Consider the following 20,729-nt stretch of genomic DNA (forward strand, 5'->3'; position numbering starts at 1 on the left):
CATCTTCATTGTCACTTTCTGCCATCATCTTAAGATGGTTTTCCATTTGTCTGGCATAATACTCAGTATCATCATCACTATCTTCTTCAACTTTGGCAACAAAAGCTGTGTAAGCTGTAGCTTGATCAGGAATATAATCATCCCATGTGAAATTTTCCCAGCTAAATCCCTCAGGTAATTTCTCATCATCTTGATCAATCAAACAAGCTTTTCCATCAGCTGAAACATATTTATCCCAGTTGAATGACTTCTTTTCTTCTTGATTAACCACACATGCTCTCTTTCCAGAATCTTCAATTATGGATCTTCCATGTGCAGTTTGTGCTTGATGTTTATTCTGTTGAGATGGTTGTCGAGCAACTTGATGGTAGATGGCTTTTCGATAGTAATCATTATTGTTGTTGAAAGGATTCTGAGCTCCACTTGCTTCGCAGTTGGTACACTCTCTCTTGAAGTATCCTTTCTCCCTGCAACGAAAACAAGTGACTTTAGATTTGTCAAAACCTAAAGTAGAAACATTAGCCTCACGAAGATCATCTCTCCCCGTGATCTGCTTAAATTTCTCATCTCTCCGTAACACGCTAGCCAAACACCACTTTATGTCCATCAACTCCATCTCTTCAGCATCTACCTGGTCGTAATCTTCCTTTGTTAGCATTGGATTTCCGATACGACCTGCAACAAAACAACTGTAAGACTCTAAAACCATTCCTAATGAAGACATTTGACTTTTAGCAACTTCCTCAGAATAATCTAGATCACTTTCAAGATTTAATACAATATTGCACTGAAGTTTTCTTCCATTTTTAGTTGCTGAAATGTTCGGATCAAAAGACGGAAATGATGTGAAACTTGTTTTGCTATTTGATCCTGATGATGAACCTCTAGGAGAATTCTTGGGGTTGTAAGCAGTTTCTATTTTTGGAGATAGATTTGTGGACTTCTCATTCACCCCTGCTTTATAGTACAACCCAATGTCCTGCTCTCCATCGAAATCTTTCATCCGAACAATCTTTCTTTGTTCCATTTCCTGAGCTTCCAACTTCTCAATAAATTTGCTCAAAGTTAACTCGCTAAAACCCTTTTTGTTCCTGAGCATCATCAGATATGTTCCCCAGGTTTCATGTGGTAAAGCATCAGCAAGCTTTTCAATTAACTCTTCATTGTCTTTGTTGATACTTAACCTCTTCATGTTTACCAACAAGTTGCAATATCTCTCAATGATCTGTTTTGTACTCTCATTCTTCAATCCTCTAAACAAATCAAACTCCTTTTTCAAAAGCGATTTTTTGTTCTTCACCATCTCCTGACTACCAACAAATTTTGAACGTAATGCTTTCCAGATAGAATAAGAACTTCCATTATGCTGCAATAATACCATAATATCCTCTTTCACAGCTTGTTGTAGCAAACTTAGCATCATTTTCTCATTTTTGTACTTTTTCTTGTCATCGGCACTCATGTCTTTTATCGCAACTACCTCTTCATCATCATTTAACGGTCTCACATACTTTGTTTCCACACACTCCCATGCATCAAGATAGTTAGCTTGAACCCAGTTCTCGAAATGACCCTCCCATCCTTTATATTCTTCAATGTTCAATAGTTTGGGTGGTTTTTGCATTATTCCCGTTTCGTTTTCAAGCATTGTGCTTTGAGCAATAGTGATTGGGATAACTGGAGTAGCGAATGCGTTGTAAAATTCCTCGTCCATTTTTCAGATTTCAACAATTTATCCAACTGTCCTTAAAAGCGAAACTAAAACTGTTCACAAAAACGAATCCACTAAGTGATCTAATAAGCGAAACCTTCTTAAATGTTCACAGGAGCGAAAGTATTTTATCCTTGGAGCGGAACTTATGATATGGTGTATCAATGAGCGAAACTAACAAAGTCACAAGAGCGGAACCTCCTTGTCTGTACAAAAGAGCGAAACTAATGTTGATCAAATGAGCAAAACTGCTAAGTGTTCACAAAAGCGGAACTGCTTGAACTTTGGAGCGGAACCTCCTGATAAAGTGTATCTATGAGCGAAACTAGTATGTCTGAAAAAGCGAAACCACAGAATGTCCGTAAAAACGGAACCTATTCGGAAATTAATTTGATCTACTTTTAGTCCAAATTTCAACACCAACCTTTCCAGGGTTTGTCTATATTCTATTCTGCACAATCCGTGAAATTTTTAGCTGATTTTGACCGGTGAAACTCTCTGAGCTAAAGAAAGAAGGTGTAGAAGTAAGAAATTTTGATGAAATCCAGCTATTCTCTGCAGAACTCCTCCTCCTGAAGCTCTGATACCACTTGTAGGATCGTGTTTTGACCCAAACGAGTCGTTCAGGGGAGTTTTGATCAAATACAGATGCGGAAAATAAGTATCTGACTTAGAAACAGCTAGCAAATCACTTTAAACACCTCTTTGCATTGATTTATGACAGTTTACATCCAAATCTCAAACCGGCAACACTTCGGTACGAGTTATAAGACTGTTCCCTATGTTTCGCTCCAAAGACCCTATTTATAGGGTATGAGGTTTCGCTCCAACATACATGCCGTATGAGCGAAACCTCTAAGTGACAGATAAGCGGAACTATATTGACAAATAAGCGAAACCTTTACCTATGTCACTAAAAGCGAAACCTATTTCTAAAACACATACAATATCATATTTCCTCGTATAACGTGCCCTGGTCTAACACTCTAAGACTAAGACTCGATCCAAGACGAAGTCGACAGATGTAGTGCACCAACAAAGGATGACCAATCTGAGTGGTCAACAAGACGTGAAAATGTACTACAAGGGCAGTGTTCCAGAGGTTGAAAGAAGCCCGAAAATACAAACTGCGTTTAGTGCTGGAGATTCAGCTGAAAAAGTTGATCAAAGTTCAAACAAAAGCAGTGGTTTCTCTTCATTCCCAAGCGTCAATCCAAAATATACAACATCAAGTTTTCATTCTCAAAGCACAAAGACTGGAAATGGTTATGTGATACAGTGCAACATTGCTTTGAATCTTCCAGATGGTCAAAGTTTCTCTGAAGAAGTTGCGAAAGATCACATGGCGTTACTTGGTTCTGTGTTACTATCGTATGAAGGTTTGGTTGTAGGATGGATCAGAAATCCTATGCTTAAAAAGGAGGATTACGATCAGATAGACGCTGAAGAGATGGAACTAATGGATATCAAATGGTGTCTAGCTAGTGTCCTTAGAAGAGCTGAGAAGTTTAAATTGATTACCGGGAGAAATGACTTTCTTGATGCACATGTTTCTACTTTAGGTTTTGATAAATCTAAAGTTACTTGTTTTAAATGCAGGGAGAAAGGTCATTTCAAGAGGGAATGCAAGAATAGAGAAGCGAATGATGCAAAGAATCCGTTCGGAAAAGACGATTACTACCGGAAAGCCATATACCAACAAGTTGGTCAGCAACAACAACAAGAACCACAAGTGGCTCATGGTAGAAAAGTGATTGAAGATTCAAAGAGAGCATGTTTGGGGAATCAAGAAAGTTTTAATTGGAACAAATATATTTCACCCGACAGCAAAGCATGCCTAATCAATCAAGATGATGAAAGGCTACCTGAAGGCTTTAGCTGGGATATGTTTGTTGATGAAAAGGGAGAGTTTAAAGCTTTTATTGCTATGATTGTGAAAGAACCAGACATGTTCACATAGTGGATGAAATCAATTGGTGTTAGTGTGAAGAATGAAGATGAAAAATCTATTTTATCAGAAGAATACTCACAAAGTTCAGATGAAAGTTTACAAAGTGATGAAAGTTCAGAAAGAGAAGCTGTTTTTGATCAAACACCATTTGATTCTGGTTCTTCGGATGATTGTTCTGACAAGCCAGTAGAGTTTGATCAATCACCAACTGATGATAGCAGTGATGATGAGGAAGAAAGACATAATAATGTTGCAAAATCTCATCTATCTTCTGAAAGTTTTCATTTTTATTTTGCAGTTGGAGAAATTGAAGGAGAGACGAGCTGCAAAAGAACAAAAAGAAATGAAGATTGAAAGTGATACTGAAAAAGATAAGAGTGTTCGAAATGAAGAAGTTAAAGTTGTTGCTGAAGAGATTGTTGAGACTAAGCAGGTAAATGAAGCAGAAAAGGTGACTGAAGCTGAGAAAGTTATTGAAGTTGAGAAGATAATCGAAGTAGAAAAGATTGTGGAGGTCATCAAGCCTTGCTTGAAGTGTTCAGAACCATGCAAGGAATGTGCATCAAAAGACGAGAAGCTGGATGAGTTTGAGAAGATGAAAGAGCAATTACTGTTCAACCTTAACTATGTGAAAGAATCTTATGACGTTTTGAACCGAACAGTAACTGGTCTTCAAAAGACAAACTCTGAGAGAGAAGACGCATTGACAATAATGAATGCTACAATGATGACAAAGCAAAAAGCTATAAACTATTACATCGAGGAATGTGCAAAGCTGAAACAAGAGTTGGAGAAAGAGAAAATTGAAAATGAAAGGATCAGACGTTTATTACAAAGTTATTCTAGTTCTGATTATCTTATTGATTGAATTTATTCGACTGTTGCAGGTTTTGAAGCATTCAAAGACAACAAGCCAAAGAAGAAGGATACTGGTAAGAAACCGACTGTTAGCTATAACAAGTGTCCGCCTCCGATCTGGGAAGGTTATTCTCCCAGAAAACCAAATGAGGAGCAAGTTCAAAAAGCAGTCAATATAAAGTTAAAAACCGATACAACTAATGAATTACCAGAAATCATTGACGTCACTTTCACATCTCTAACACTGATCATGAGTCTGAGTTAATCAAAAAGGTGGTCGATCAGGTGTTGGATACTGATGAGGAGACTGAGTCAAAGTCTGAGTCTGGAGGGTCAAGTTCGTCAGTCAACAATTCAAAACCGATGGTCAAAAAGGCTTACAGTAAAGAGTTTTTATTATCAAAATCAAATTTGAATGATGAAACATTCGAAGTTGCATATACTTTGAATGATTCTGACAAATTATACTCTGACAAAGAGTTTCCAATAAGAAGTGTTCGATTTGACATGATCAAAAAGGTTTTCAAAATGATAGAAATTAATATTTCTAAAATAAAAGATTTAAATCTTATTGGAAAACCTAAAAAATACACTTCAAGAGTTCAACAGCGTTTAAACAACAAAAAAGGTTACAATTCTGGTTCTGGTTTTCAAAAGAAACTAAACCATAATAGTAGCTACAAAAAGAAAGGATTAGGTTTTATTCCACCAGAAAATTATAAAAATGTGAAAAATTCTAAAACAAAAACAGAATTTGTTTTAGGTGGAAGTGCTGAGGATGAACAGAAGAAACCGTTCTGGAAACAATCAAACCAGGAGTTTCTTGCTGAGATGAAAAGAAAAGGAACTGGAGTTTTTCATAGAAAAGATACTCGAACCTGTTTTAAATGCAATGAAGCTGGTCACATTGCACCAAATTGTCCGAAAATTACAAAGACAAAACAGGGAGTTTCTGGAAAGCTGAAAGAAAAAGTTGTTGATGTTGAACCACCAACTGAAAACTTCAAAATTTTTGAAAATTCAATTTATGAAGTTGGTGAGAGTTCTAAGAAAAAGTTTTACAAAAAGAAAGCAAAAGACAACCAAATGTGGGTTGTTAAGAAAGTTGATGAGAAAGTCGGCGATGAATATGATTCTACAAAATCAGCGGAGCCACAAGTGAAGGCACAAATTGAAGTAGTTGAGGAAAAGTTAGTATCTTCAGAAGATGATCTTGAAAGTCCATCTTTGAGTTTTGAAAAAATTAAGCAAAAAGTTGGTAAGGTGGAAATCTCAAATCAATTCTATTCTGATCAGAAGGAATTTGATGTTGAGAAAGCATTCAATGGGAATGTTAAGAAAATATTTGGGAAAATGATCGATGGGAAAGTAAAGGGGGTTAAAGATTTTTATGCAACTAAAAAGGCAACTTATAACCCGACTGAACAAGAGCTAAAAGAGCTAAAAACACCCAAGGTTGGTAAGACTTGGGTGGAAATTCTTTTCCCATGAAAAATCAGGACTATGCCGAAGATCCCAAGTTTGTAATCGTGGATCCGGAATCGGCATCATTCATGTTTAAATAGATTGTGTGAATGAATTTTTATGTGGTAAATTTTTACAGGTGAAGGACTATGCTGGAGCTTCTAGGTTGGTAAGTGCGAAGCAGGAATCGGCATCTTGATTGGTAAAATGGTTTGTGTAGATGTTTTATTCCTACATGTGGTTGTATGATTTGGATATTCTTACAAGTGGTAAGAGGTTGGATCTTACAAGTGATTCATCAAGGTCATTGGGTTGAACTTGATGTAATCCTCATACAAGTAGTTAAAATGAACAAGATGATGAACCAGTCCCTACTAGTGATAAAATTGTTGGTGCATGAATGTCTAAAGCCTGCGTCTTAAGTCTTAGTTGTTCATGTATAGGGTCTAGAAGTGTTAATTATGCATTGTATAGGGGTTGATTTGTAAATTTTGGTTTGTTAAGACCTGATTTCGCCCCAAATGACAATGTGTCATTTGGAGCGAAATCACATCAAGCTGATTTCGCCCCAAATGACACATGGTCATTTGGAGCGAAATCCCAACCCTATATATAGCTGTAGTGTTTTCTCATTATGTACGTGCATGTTTACTGTGTAGCCGAACTGCTGCTCGACTTTTTCGTGAAAAATTAATGAGAAAACCAGTTTAAAGTGATCTGCTTCTGTTTCTACTCCATTTCTACTTTGATTCATGCTGATTGTGTATTTCCGCTGCATAATCAGTAGTATCTAGCTCTGATTGACTCACACGACTGTCAATAACGGTCCTACAATTGGTATCAGAGCCAGTTGTGAGCTAGGATACCAGAATCAAAGCATTTTTCTTGCATATTTTGAGTTTCTGGACTTTCCAACGGACAAAATGGACTGAAATTTGGACACATAGTGTAAAATTATCTAAAAACAAACCCTTGAGAATTTCAGACCTAAAAACAGCTTAAAACTGATCAAAAATGGCTCGTAACCTGATTTCGCTCGAAAGTGTACTTGAGTGATTTCGCTCGTAAGTTCAAGCGAAATCAAGTTTGTGTTTCAAAGGTTCTAATTTCGCTCCAAGCAGTAGAAGCGAAATCAGAGATTTCGCTCTTGTATTGAGATTTCACTCCAAGTGTATCTCTGATTTCGCTCCTGAGGAGTTATTGTCTGATTTTGCTCCTGTAGTGACTTCTTGATTTCGCTCATAAGTTCACTCACTGATTTCGCTCCTGAGAGTAAAAGTTGATTCGCTCCAAACCACACTTAGAATCTGATTTCGCCTGAAAAGCCTGTTTTAGTGTAAAAATCATGGTTTGAGCCTTAAGTCCGTTTCGTACGTGATAGAGTGTTGGAAACTCAGTCTTTGTTGAAAGTTTTTCGATAAAAATAACTTGTTTGTTAAAAGGTGAAACATTTTTTGAAATTTGTCACTTAAAATGGAACATCAACATTTTTACAACTTGTTTGCGGGAAGCGGCATGACGGCTACGCAAAGTCAGGCGAGTATAGTTCAAAACGTTAACATGGAGAATGAGTTAGGCACAATGCAAAAGCCACCAAAGCTCATGAGTTTGGACGAATATGCCTGATGGTCAAGTCGTTTCAAAAACTGGGTCCACGCGAACCACTTCGAATGTTGGATGAAAATAGAGATGAAGTATGTACCACCGGTTGATGGATTGGTAAAGGGCATCGGGAGTTTAACGGAAACTGAACAGATTGATTTCAAGGCTGAGAAGAAGATGGTCAGCATTCTGCAACAGGCCATCAAAGAAGATATTCTTGTTTTACTGCAACATGAGGACAACTCTCAGTCGATGTGGCAAGCTTTAAAACTGAAGTTTCAAGGCAGTGTATCGATGATTAAAAGCAAGAAGGCATTAATCAAGAAAGAATTTGACATTTTTACCGGGATTAAAGGCGAAACGACAAAGCAGCTAATCAAACGATACTGTCATCTTGTGGTGGAAATGAAGCGTTTGGAAATTACAAAGACGAATGAAGAATGGATTGGTAAGCTGTGTGATGCACTATCGTATGATGAATGGGGCACTTACCTAATGATGCTGAAGAATAATTCTGACTTTGTGAATCTAAACCTCAGCTCATTCATCGAGAAGATCGAAGCCCATGAACTGGAATTGCTGAAAATCAAGAAGATGAACTCAGCGAGTGTGTAGCAAGATGTGTCTCTGTATTACAAAGGCAACACACCAGTTGCAACCAATCAAAGTCCAAAGATACAGACGGGATTTATTGCTGATAACACCTCAAGTGTTTCCTCAAACACTCCTCAATCAAGCAATTCTTCACCATTCATGAACTTTGAACCAAATGTCAAAGCTCAGGAATAGCCTTCACCTCAAAGTTCTACAGGATCCAATCATCAGGCGTACGTTTCTGGGGTGCAGTGTAATATTGCGGTAAATATCAAGAATGGAAACGAGATAACTGAAACAGCCGCAAAACAACACATCGCACTACTTGCTTCCGTTCTCGAGGCTTATGAAGGTTTAGTGGCAGGAAGGATCGGTAATCCTGACATGACGAAAGAGGATTACGACCAAATCGATCCGGAAGAGCTTCAATTGATTGATATCTAGTGGTGCATGGCAAGTTTGGTTCGAAGGGCTCAACGTTTTATGGAAATCACAGGCCGGAACAGTTTATTAGGTCCCGATCAAAAGCTAGGGTTCGATAAGTCGAAAGTTACATGCTTTAAATGTAAAGAACGTGGTCACTTCAAAAGAGAATGCCCTAACCGTGAAGTGAACAATCATCAAAACTTGTTCACAAACGATTACTACAGGCAAGCAATCTATCATCGACCGAACCAACAGCCAGCTGTTCAGAGGCCGCAAATTGAGAATAAACCAGAAAAGGCGCTGATCGTGAATCAAGACGATGAAAAGATCGCTGAAGGTTTCAGTTGGGATAAATATATCCCCGGTAGCGATGGGCAGGCCATGATGGCAGAAGTAGTTGAAATTTCTGAGATGGTGTCTGAGCCAGAGATAGTTACTGAAGATGTTTCTATGGTTGCTGAAGAGGTTTCTATTGAAAATGTGGTCGATATTGAAGAAATAGTTGCTGAAGTGTATTACTACCAGTCAGAGCAGGAGGTATTGGCAAGTTCAATGAAATCGATAATGCCTCCTAAAATTTTTGAATAGTTTGCAGGTTATTTCGAGGAACCAAAGACCGGATCATGCCCAAGATTTGAAGAAAAAAAAGAAGTTGTCGAAGAATTGATAGACGTGTCGAAAGAGCTGACTGGAGAGGCATTAAAGGACATAGCTGATAAAGCTCTAATGGGAAAGCTGAGAGAGGTAGACTCAGAACTCGAGAAGTCAGAGTTTGTCAGTACAGTGTCGGTCAAAAAGGAGTCTGATCAGAAATCTGGAGTTCAGGAGATCAAATCAGTCAAAATGTCTGAGTTTGAGTCAAACAATGTCGGTAAAATTGATTGTGTTGAGCAGGTTGTTGAAAAAGTTGTTTCAATCCCTGAAACACCATGCCAATAGTGTTTAGAACCGTGCATGGAGTGTCTTGAAAAAGACACTAAGTATCAGGAACTGAAACACCATGCTGATATGATTAAATTTGACCTTGGCCAAGTTAAAGAGGCGTATGATATTCTTGCCAAGTCAATCAAGATGATCCAAAAAGAAAGTGTTGAAAACGAGAAAGCAACAAAATTGGCTAAAGCAACATTGTTTGATAAACAAATTGAGGTCAATTTTCATTTAGACACGATCGCATCGCTTAAGAAAGAACTTGAATTGGCTAAAATTGAAAACGATCGGATTGATAAAAAGTTGATGAGTTATGTGGCTTCATCGTACGTTCTTGAACAGATTGTCCACCAGCAGCCACATGCTGCACCAGTCTTTAAGAGCGTTCCACCCCCAATGTGGAATCATTATACACAGAAATATCCAGATGGGGTGGAAGCTGCATTGAATCTCAAATTGAGATCGATAGAGGATGATTTGCTTGAAAGCATAGATGTCACATTCTCTGCATCCGATACCGACAACGAATCACAGGTTATCAAAACAGTTGTCGATCAGGTGTTGGATGAGGAGAGTGATAAATCTGAAAAGGCTCAATCTGAAAAGGTTGTTAGTGATTCTGAAGATGAGGGGAATTTCTTAGATCGGTTCATACCGAAATCGGAAAAGAGTGCGAATGATGATCCGATTATGGTGGTTTACACGATGATTGGAACAGACAAACTTTATTCCGATTTCGAGTATCCTCTTCAGAATGTGAAGATTGAGAATGTTGAAAAAGTGTTTAAATTGGTTGAAATGAACATTAATGAGGTTAATAACAATGAATTCTTTTAAAAACCTAAAAAGTCGTTTGTTACATCACGTCCTACAAGTTCGGGAAAGAAAGAAGGGGATGGTAAAGGTAATAACAAGAGAAACAATTTTAAAAACAAAGGAATCGGTTTTGAGAAGAAAACGGCTAAGCAGGTGGTTAAGCCGAAAGAGAAAATGAACGATATTTTTGTCGCTGGTCCGAGTGTTGATGATGAGAAGGATTATATTTTCAGTCAAAAGGCTGTGGACGATTTCAATGCAGCGAAAAAGTTGAAAGAGGAGACAGTCAAATCAACTTTTGTCGAATATGACAAAAGGGTGTGTTATCGCTGAAGTGAAATCGGACACATGGCGAAACAGTGCAAGAAAGTGATTGAGAAACCGGTTCAAAAACCAATTGTTCAAAAACCAAGTGTTCAAAAACAAACTGTTCAAAAACCAACTGTTCAAAAATCAAACGTTCAAAAACCTCGACCTAAATCACCGATTGATACAAAAGGTAAAAAGCCGATGTTTTCTCCGATCCGCATTTTAAAGAGAGGTGAATCGTTGAAGTCGGAGGATAAGCCGAAATCGACTTTCGAGGTTGGCGAATCCTCTAAGACTCGAAAGACTTCAAAAATTTACCCTAAAACAAAAATTTTTGAAAACCAATCTTGTGTCGCGAAGTCGAAACCATCTGTTGAGGTCAAAAAGATGGAGAATGCTTTGAAAATTGATTCAAATATTTTTAAAGATGACGTTGTTGAGTTTGAAAATGAAATTGATAAATTTCTTGTAGAGTTTCCCCTGATAACCGATAAAGTAAAATCAATTGTGAAAGAAGAGGTTCCAAATGTCACATTTAACTTTCAGAAAACAGATGAGAAATGTGATGTAGTGTTCGGAAGTGTGTCTGAGGTTAAGAAATCATGGGCTTCATTGTTTGAATAAGCTGATTTGATGTTTGCAGGGGCTGCCCAAGTCTATATTGTCAAAATGGATCATGGATAGTGGTGCTTCAAGGCATATGACTGGGACGTTAGCTCTTCTCTATGATGTCAAATCCATAAACGGAAGCTATGTGGGATTTGCCGGGAATCAAGGCGGGAGAATCTTTGGTCAAGGAACGTTGACAAATGGCGTGATTTCGTTCGACAAAGTGAACTACATAGTAGAGTTACAAAACAATTTACTCAGTATTTCGCAAATTTGTGATAAAGCTTTTAGTGTACATTTTACAAACACAGAATGTGTGGTTTTGAAACCAGGGTTTAAAATCCCTGATAAGATGATGTTGTTGCGCCCTCCGTGGGAGAATGATCTTTATATTCTTGATATGAGCGTCGTAACACCAACAACTCATCAGAAACAATGTTTTGTGTTGAAGACTAAAGCGACGGAAAAAGATTCGATAATGTGGCATCGTAAGATGGGCCACATTCATGTGCGTAAAATGAACTTTTTAGTACACAATGATTTGGTTGATGGTGTAAATCTGAAGAATTTTCACTTGAATGATGATTGTGTAGCGTGTAAAAAGGGAAAGCAGACTCGGAAGTCACACCCACTAAAGATCCTCAACACAATCAGGTTACCTCTTGAGAGATTACACATGGATCTCTTCGGGCCTGTCAACGTAAAGAGCATCAGCGGAGACTTGTATTGCCTGGTGGTGACTGATGACTTTACGAGATTCTCGTGGGTAGTGTGCTTAGAAAGAAAAGATCAAACTTTTGAGTCGTTGATGGTGCTATTCAGGAAAATGGAAACGGTGTATAAGCTGCCAATCCAGAGGATTCATAGTGACAACGGAACGGAATTAAAAAACAACAAGATGTACGAGTTTTGCAATGAGAAGGGAATTCTTCATGAATTCAGTGCGCCGTACACACCACAACAGAACGGCGTTGCTGAGCGAAAGAATCGGACCCTGATAGAGACAACTCGTATAATGTTAGCCGATTCCAAACTACCAATCTTTTTCTGGAGCGAAGAAGTATCTGCAGCCTGCTACACGTTGAATCGAGTACTCATTGTCAAAAAGTACAAAAAGACATGCTTTGAGCTGCTGCACCGATATAAGCCAAATCTTGAGTTTCTGGAGCCATTTGGGTCTCCTTGCACGTTTATTGATGAAAACGGTAAATTTGGCGCTAAATCTAATGAGGGTTTCTTTGTAGGTTACGCAAGCCCACTGAAGAGGGTGTTCGTACCGTGCCTGGGGAAAGTGATTCAAGTCCAGCATGTGGATTGTCAGAAGCATACTCCATCACCACAACTTCCTGGACCAAGATTCCTGTTCGATTATGACAAGCTCTGGGAGTCGTTTCAACTACCGGTTCAGCCGAGTGATGAGGAACTAGCTCTTCTGTATCAGTACCAGCAATATATGTCACAAGAGCCAGTGTCTAGACCGCTAGAAGTTTCTCAACCCACCGGGGGTACTCACGATGATGAAGCCGGACCGAGTGGAACAGCTCACGAACCACCAGAGGAACCAGCTCCATCTTTTGACGAATCTGACGACTCAGAAGCGGAACCCGCTCCGACTTTTGACGAGGATCCAACGGAAGTTGAGGATCAAACCGTTGATCTTGACATATCGAGCTTGGAATCGGAAGTGAATGTGCATGACAATGCTATGCCTCGGACGTTGTCTTACCATCCGTCAGAGCAGATAATTGGTGACCTGCAAAGTGGTGTCAAAACCCGAGATCAAATAAACCAAGCTCTTACATGTTTCTATTCTTCTATTGCTGATGTGCAAAAAGAAGTCTCATTAAAGTGTTTTATTTCGCAGATCGAGCCCAGAACTTACAAAGAGGCATTGACTGAAGATAGCTGGTTGAATGCAATGCAGGAGGAACTGCAACAATTTGAAAACCTAGGTGTCTGGAGACTCGTCGATCTGCCCGAAAATCAGAAGTTAATCAAAACAAAGTGGGTTTTTAAGTGCAAACGTGATGATAAAGGTGTCGTGGTGAGAAACAAAGCGCGACTTGTGGTACAAGGCTTTAGTCAACAAGAAGGCATAGACTATGATGAAGTCTACGCGCCGGTTGCCAGACTCGAGGCAATTCGGATTTTTCTAGCCTTCGCGTCATGGAAAGATTTTAAAGTGTACTAACTGGATGTCAAATCTGCCTTCCTTTACGGAAAAATCAAAGAGGAAGTGTATGTGGGGCAACCGCCGTGGTTCACAGACCTACTACACAAAAACAAGGTGTATCTACTGGACAAAGCGCTTTACGGACTTCACCAGGCCCCGAGAGCCTTGTACGAGACACTTTACCAATACTTGTTGGCCAACGGGTTCACAAGATGGACAGTAGATTGCACGTTGTTCACCAGGGAAGAAGCAGGACACTTGTTGATCGTGCAGATTTATGTTGACGATATCATTTTCGGTTCCACCAACGACGACCTGTGTAAAGAATTTGAGAAAGTGATGAAGAAAAAGTTTGAAATGAGTTCGATGGGGGAGATGAAGTTCTTCCTCAGGCTGCAGGTGGAGCAAATGCCCGATGGAATCTTCATTCACCAAATAAAGTATGTGAAGGACGTGCTTGACAAGTTTGATATGACAGATTGAAGTCCTGCATCAACCCCCCTTGCACAGAATCATGGGATTTGTCCAGATGAAAATGGAGAGAAAATGGACGAGACACTGTACCGATCAATCGTTGGATCTCTGATGTATCTCACGGCTTCCCGTCCAGACATCATGTACCCTACATGCCTCTGTGCCAGATATCAGTCGAATCCAAAGCAGTCACACCTGACCATTGTGAAACGTATCTTACGGTATTTGAAAGGTTGCCCAAGCATCGGCTTGTGGTATCCTCGATCGGGTGACTTTACTCTATCTGGTTTCGCTGATTCTGACTTTGGAAGCTGCAAGCAAACCGCAAAGTCCACCACTGCTGGGTGTCAGTTCTTCGGAACTCGACTCGTCACCGGGCAGTATAAGAAACAAACCGCAGTGGCGCTCTCTACATGCGAGGCTGAATACGTTTCAGCCTCCAGCTGTTGCTCGCAGATCCTTTGGATCCAACAGCAGATGCGCGACTTCGGTTTGCAGTTCTTAGATACTCCGATCTATGTGGACAATGAAGCAGCTATTAACATCACTAAAAATCCGGTTCACGATTCTAAAACGAAACATATTGAGATCCGTCACCACTTTATCCGTGATTGTCACGAGAAAAAGTTAATCCAGATTGAACACTTGCACACCGATGATCAGAAAGTGGATTTTTATACTAAACCCTTTGACAAAAAGAGATTTTACTATCTTTTGAAATTGAATGGGATGAAAAATCTGCAATCTAGGAGAGTAATAGAATGTGAAGCCGAGTTGGGCGGCGATCTGACGTGAACCATGTCGTGTTATCAATTTTGTTTGTACAGTTTATTTTCTGCTTTTCGATAAAAACAAAAACACAAAAATATGTTTTTTCTTTTTAAGGGGAGAAATTCGCAGAAAAATACAAAAACATGATAAAATTCAAAAATCCAAAAACATTAGAAAACTTCAAAAAGAGTTTGTGTAGAATAGGGGAAATGATAGTACATCAACTAGATGGACACAGTACGCTAAAGAATTGTAACGTTTAAAATGCATCAGTCTCGCTAAAGATGTGCCGATAGGTTTTTGCAAAATTAGTAGATCAATTTGGGATATAAACCTAAAATTTACTTGCGTCTACGTGGGGAACACCTCCAGGATATATGGGTAACCCCCGAAATCTTGTTTGAATGGTCTCGTATTCTGAGATACTAGGTCTTTATACTCAGTGATATCTGGGGTATTATCTCGGGACTTCTGCTATATGGAAATACTGACCTAGTCCCCGGATAATGCTTTACGCATATGCTTTACTTGTAAAGCCTCCCCTCAGCATAAAAAATGATGACACATTGAAAAATGTTAATCATGTGCTGTTGTAATCAAAAGATCCTCTAAAGGGGACCCACCGTAAAGTCGAAGCCGTCATCTCTCTGCGTATACGGAAGTATCGACCTGAGCTCTCACGGCCCTCGCAATTCACCCCATTACAGATATCATCTAGGTATACTCACCTGTAAGATTGAATACTGGGATCTGGATACGGTAGTATATACTGAGGTGGGACACATGTAGAGGTTTAAGTCCTAAAACACTAATTCTGTATCCCGAACAGTTTGAAAGTTTTGTGAAAATTTAAGAGGATCAGTATATCGGCAATCTACGTGAATTGTTTAAAGGTTGGTATGAAATAATAGCTTAACGGTGCTTGTGTCTAGTCAGCAGCTGATATGATCCCCTAACACGCTCACAAAAATATTGTGTGTACAGTTTTCAGTTTATCTTGTTAAAAATCCAAAAAGATTTTAGTTTTCATCTTATTTTCGACAACCGACGTTGGGAATCAGACGATCAAAGCTTTGTGCATATCATGTCTGTGATTGATGAGGGCTGGGTAAGCAGGAGATACTTAAACTGAGATTGGTACATTGTTTGACAGTTTGAAAAATGTTTGAAAGTTCAAAATGTTCGAAAGTTCATTAATTTGAACTATTTTCAGATCAAAACATCAGCGTAATTCATAATTCGGTCAACCTAGGTCATTAACTTGGACTTGGTTGGCCAAACAGTTGACCAAGGTCATTGACTTAGACTTGGTTAACTGGGTGTGTCGGTGAACAATCGGAAATTGTTAAAAAGTTAAAAATTTTGAACATGATATTCTGATTTCGCCCCAAACTGTCACCAAATGTTGATTTCACACTTGAACACACTTAAAATCTGTTTTCGCTCTAAGCTGCTTCAACATATGATTTCGCTCGCAGCTTCACTCATGATTTCGCTCGAGAGGTTCATGGTCATTAGGAGCGAAATCAGATCGACTATATAAGTCATCTGATTCCGTTCATAGTGTCACTTTACACCTTTCGCTCCTAAGTATTCTCTCTCCGGCGACACTTGAGCGAAACCTTAAAACCTCGTTTTTGCTACCGAATTGCTGCCCAAATCTCATCAGATCTTGTGATTATCATAGTGATTAATCATGGGCAAGGTAGTATTAGGCTCAATTTGACCTAAATCATGCTTTATTTGAACTGTCGGCATGTCTGTTGAACCATAACGTAGTTTTAGGGTTTTATATGTTAAATCTGATCATAAAATCAAACATGTGTTGTCGTCTTAGTGTATAGTTCATGTATTTAGATGTTGATTGTATCAGATTTGATGTTGGTTGAGTTTTGTCGATGGGTGATTGTTCAAACTTAGATCTAGGATGTTTGAAAGATCAACAGTGAAATTAAAACATATCCATAGTATCGGAATCATCAGGTTAACAAGATAACAAGATCAATTTCACCAGTTAACAAGTTTTGAGTGATTGTATTTGATTCCGCCCCAAATTGTAGTGTCAGGTGATTTCGCTCATAGGCATAAAGTTTGATTTCGGACCTAATGTCACCTAATGTGATTTCGCCCCAAACTGAGAGTTTAAGTGATTTCGCTCCTGAGTGCATTTTTGAGATTTCGCTCCTGAGTGCATTTTTGAGATTTCGCTCCTGAGTGTATATGTTGTAATTTCGCTCTAAGTGTCTCTGTAATTTCGCCTCTAATGTTTAACGTGTGATTTCACTTTTGTTGAAGTGTCATCACTTGTAACTGTTTTGATGAAAAATGGTCTAAGTATTGATTCATTGTATACTGTTTTGATGTGCAGGGTTCCAGTGTGATCTTTGATCCCCTTCACAACAGCTGTTGTGACTTGGATATGCAGAAAAACTCTGAATTGGCCAAGTTCAGTGGTATTTTGGAGTTCATGGGTCGTATTCATATTCAAAAGGCCTTGACAGATCAGCGCCCATTGTACAGATCACATATAGACCGTTTCTGGAAGAATGCAAGTTATGATGATGAAAACAAAGTAATTTCTTCAATTGTTGAGGTGCATGGTAAAAATGAGAAGATAATTGTCTCTGAGGCGCTTATTCGTGAGGTTATTAATTTTCCGGATGAGGCAGAGTCGCCAACAAGATTTCTAGAACGAATGGTAAAAGGCTGCATGCTCAGAATGGGTTATCAGGGTGCCTTGAATGTTGGAAATTATTTGAAGTCGAAATTTCAGAAACCTTACAAGTTCCTGATTCACTGTATTTTGATGTCACTAAGCCATACTAAAGGAAGTTATGATACAATGCGCGACTATCAAATGAACATGGTGACTGCATTAGTTTTGAACAAAAAGTACAACTTCTCGCATATTGTCTTTCACTATATGGCCGAGAATATTACGACGAAGAGCAAGACCTGGATGTATCCTAGATTCGTGCAGATGTTGATCGACCATGCTTATCCAGAGATTGACCGAAATATAAAGAACAATCTGTTGGTGCAATCATATATGAGCAACGATTTGCTCAAACAGCTTGCGAGATACCATCCAAATCATATGGAACCAAATATTGGTGCTGAATTCTTCGGATTTATAAAGAATGTGAATTACGTTGATCCTGATCCAGTTGATCATCAAAACTGGAGAAACGAAGAAGAAATGAAAGAGGCAGCCTATGCTGAAGAGCTGAAAACTCTTATGGAGTTCAAAAACACAAGAAATGATTGGTTTGTTAAAGAAACAAGGAGGAGACACAGAAAGGTTACTCCTAAAATACAAGAGGGTGAGGGATCTTCATCACAACCAAAGAAGAAGCAAAAGAAAGCCGCGAAAACGTCACTGATTGATGAACCTGAAGAAGATGAGCCAGTTGTAGCTGCGGAAGACGATCCGTATAATGTTGGTGAAGATATGATGTTTAATGTTGATGTCTTAGAAACTGGGCCAACAGTGACTGCTGAAGTTGAACAAGCTGTTAATGTAGAAGCTCAGAAAGAAAAGACTATTGATGATTTGATGAATGATTCAGTGAATGAAGAGACAGGGGGAGCTGAAGGTAAGGGGGAGTCAGGTGATGATCAGAATGTTCAACATGCCAAAAAGTTAATTTTGAGGTTGGATACTTACAGAGAAGAAGGTGAACATTTCCATACGTACACATTGGAAGCAATTAAAGAAATGACGCGTATGGTGAATCCTGATTTCAAGTTAGATTTTGAGGAAGAATTGAATGCCTTCGACATCAACCAACAACCTGAATATAAGTATAAGTATGTTGAAGAGGCCGACATGTATGACAGAGTTGAAGTCGAAGATTGGACGGATGATGAAAGTGTTAGTGAAGATACTTCTCAGTTGCCTACGCTGATGGAGTTCTTTACAGAAGAAAATCGAGATGAATTGAGAAGAAAAGTTTCTGAGATCCTGAAAGATAAGAACTTTGATGGCACTCCCAAAGATATGGCAAAGGAAGAACGGAAAAAATGGTTCAAAGACAGTCACAAGAGGAAGTTCAAAAGACCGTTGAAGTACTATCAACGTGATCAAAGTGTGTCACTCGGTGACATCATTAGCTGGGGTTTCTTATCTATATGACGTGATGTCATTACCATGGTGGGATGTGGAGGAGCTGTCTAAAGTTAGAACTCTAGGGTATTCGGTGCGAAAGAATGATATTCCGATGTGGGGGTATATTAAGTTTGAATCGTTGAAAGAGTTTCGTCACTGGAAACCACATTACCCTAAGAGAGTGCAGAGGATTTGATATTCACTAATTTACACATATTTTAGTCCCCCGTTTTACCCCTATTTTATGCGTTTTCGGCCGTAAAACCGTCATTCGGATACTTAATTATCTACATTTTTTGTTTACAGGCCTAAAACAGCATACCAGACAAGATGATAGCGAAAACGAGGACTTTCTGGACAAAACGACAAAGCTGCGGACATTCTGTTAAGGATTCTGAACTGGGCCTGTGGAACGACCGTTCCACCTGATGCACGGTCGTGCATCTCCGACAAAGTTGATCAACTCGGTGATGAATGGTCAGTGCGACTGGGCGTTCTAGGAAAACAAGGCGGCTCGGTGAAGAACGGTCGTTCCATATGAAGAACGACCGTGCGTATCCGATGAACCAACAGAGTCTCGGTGATGAACAGTCAATGCGACTCGGCATGAAACAACAACCCGGAACTGAACGACCGTTCCATCCAAAGAACGGTCGTGCGATTTCAAATATGGTCAACGATCTGATGACGTCATGCAGTATGGTGGACCACCACCAATAATTGCTTAAAGTGCACGGCCGTGCCAAACCAAGAACGACCGTGCAACTTCGAAAAAGCATAAAAACAGAACAGAACCATTCTATTAGTAACTCTGGACATTTTGGGAGCTCTGCAGGCGATTTTGAGGCTCCGAAGGCTTCTGCTTTCACTCGGATTCAAGCCACATTGCCCGGTTTTGCTCATTTACTATCCAGATTCTCATTCTTATGCTTGTTTATGGTTTGGTTTCTCAAATCTTTCCATAATTTTGTTATGTTTCAAGCATTTAGACTGATTATTATGTATTAATGTAAGCCTTTGGGCAAAAACACAACAATCCCTTGCTTGATTATAACCATTAGTATGTTAATCTATGTTTGTAATGACATTTTGAAGTGTTTTCTATGATTATCTTTGATGATTAGTTTGCAACCTTGTTATTGATATTGATTTCTTGATTATAAGTAATTATGTTGGATGATTGGTGCTTGGTTAGGTAAGATAGTTGAAAAATAAAGCTTATTTAATCATGTATTAGTAAACTTTTAATTTGGTTAACTAGTTTAACTTGGTTAAAATGTGGGCACCAAGATACTCTAACGGGTTAGTGGTTTAATAAAATGTAATTATTGTTAATCAAGAAAGCTTGCCTTCACGGAAGGACTCTAACGGGTTAGATGGTGTTGTTACGAATTCTTGCCATGATTTGTTAGCTTAGTTAGTAGTTTCGGCCAAAATTGCTATCTTGGTGAATTTATGTGCAAGATTTGTAAAATGAACTCGGTTGTGATTTAATCTAGTTTATGCTTGTCTCGGTGGTTGCATTGTGTTTATCGGTGTTGCTTTCCTTTATTAAGTGAGGTTAGAAAACTCCTAACGGATGACTAACTTATTTTTAGGAGATTTTTGTAGACATTTATCAATTGCACGTTAAAGAACAATTTTAGGTGGTTAAAGTGTGTTTATCGTTTTAACTTTCCGAATGATTGTCATGTTAGGATTCCCGAAAGGGATACTAATTGTCTTAAAATGGAAAATTGACCGAATGCTTCTAGTGCCAAAACTGACTTAGATGACATGCTTTGGTTGTGTATTAAGCAAGGCTATTTATATATAATTTACTATGTTTTATAAGTATTTATTTATGCTTACTTTAGTTTAATTAAAACCAATACCATTTATGTTTTTACCGGTAATTTAGTGGCAAAGGTCTAGTATTATTTCTCCGCCCATT

This window comes from Helianthus annuus, chromosome 7 (genome assembly GCF_002127325.2).
Source record: "Helianthus annuus cultivar XRQ/B chromosome 7, HanXRQr2.0-SUNRISE, whole genome shotgun sequence".
In the NCBI taxonomy this organism is placed as follows: domain Eukaryota; kingdom Viridiplantae; phylum Streptophyta; class Magnoliopsida; order Asterales; family Asteraceae; genus Helianthus; species Helianthus annuus.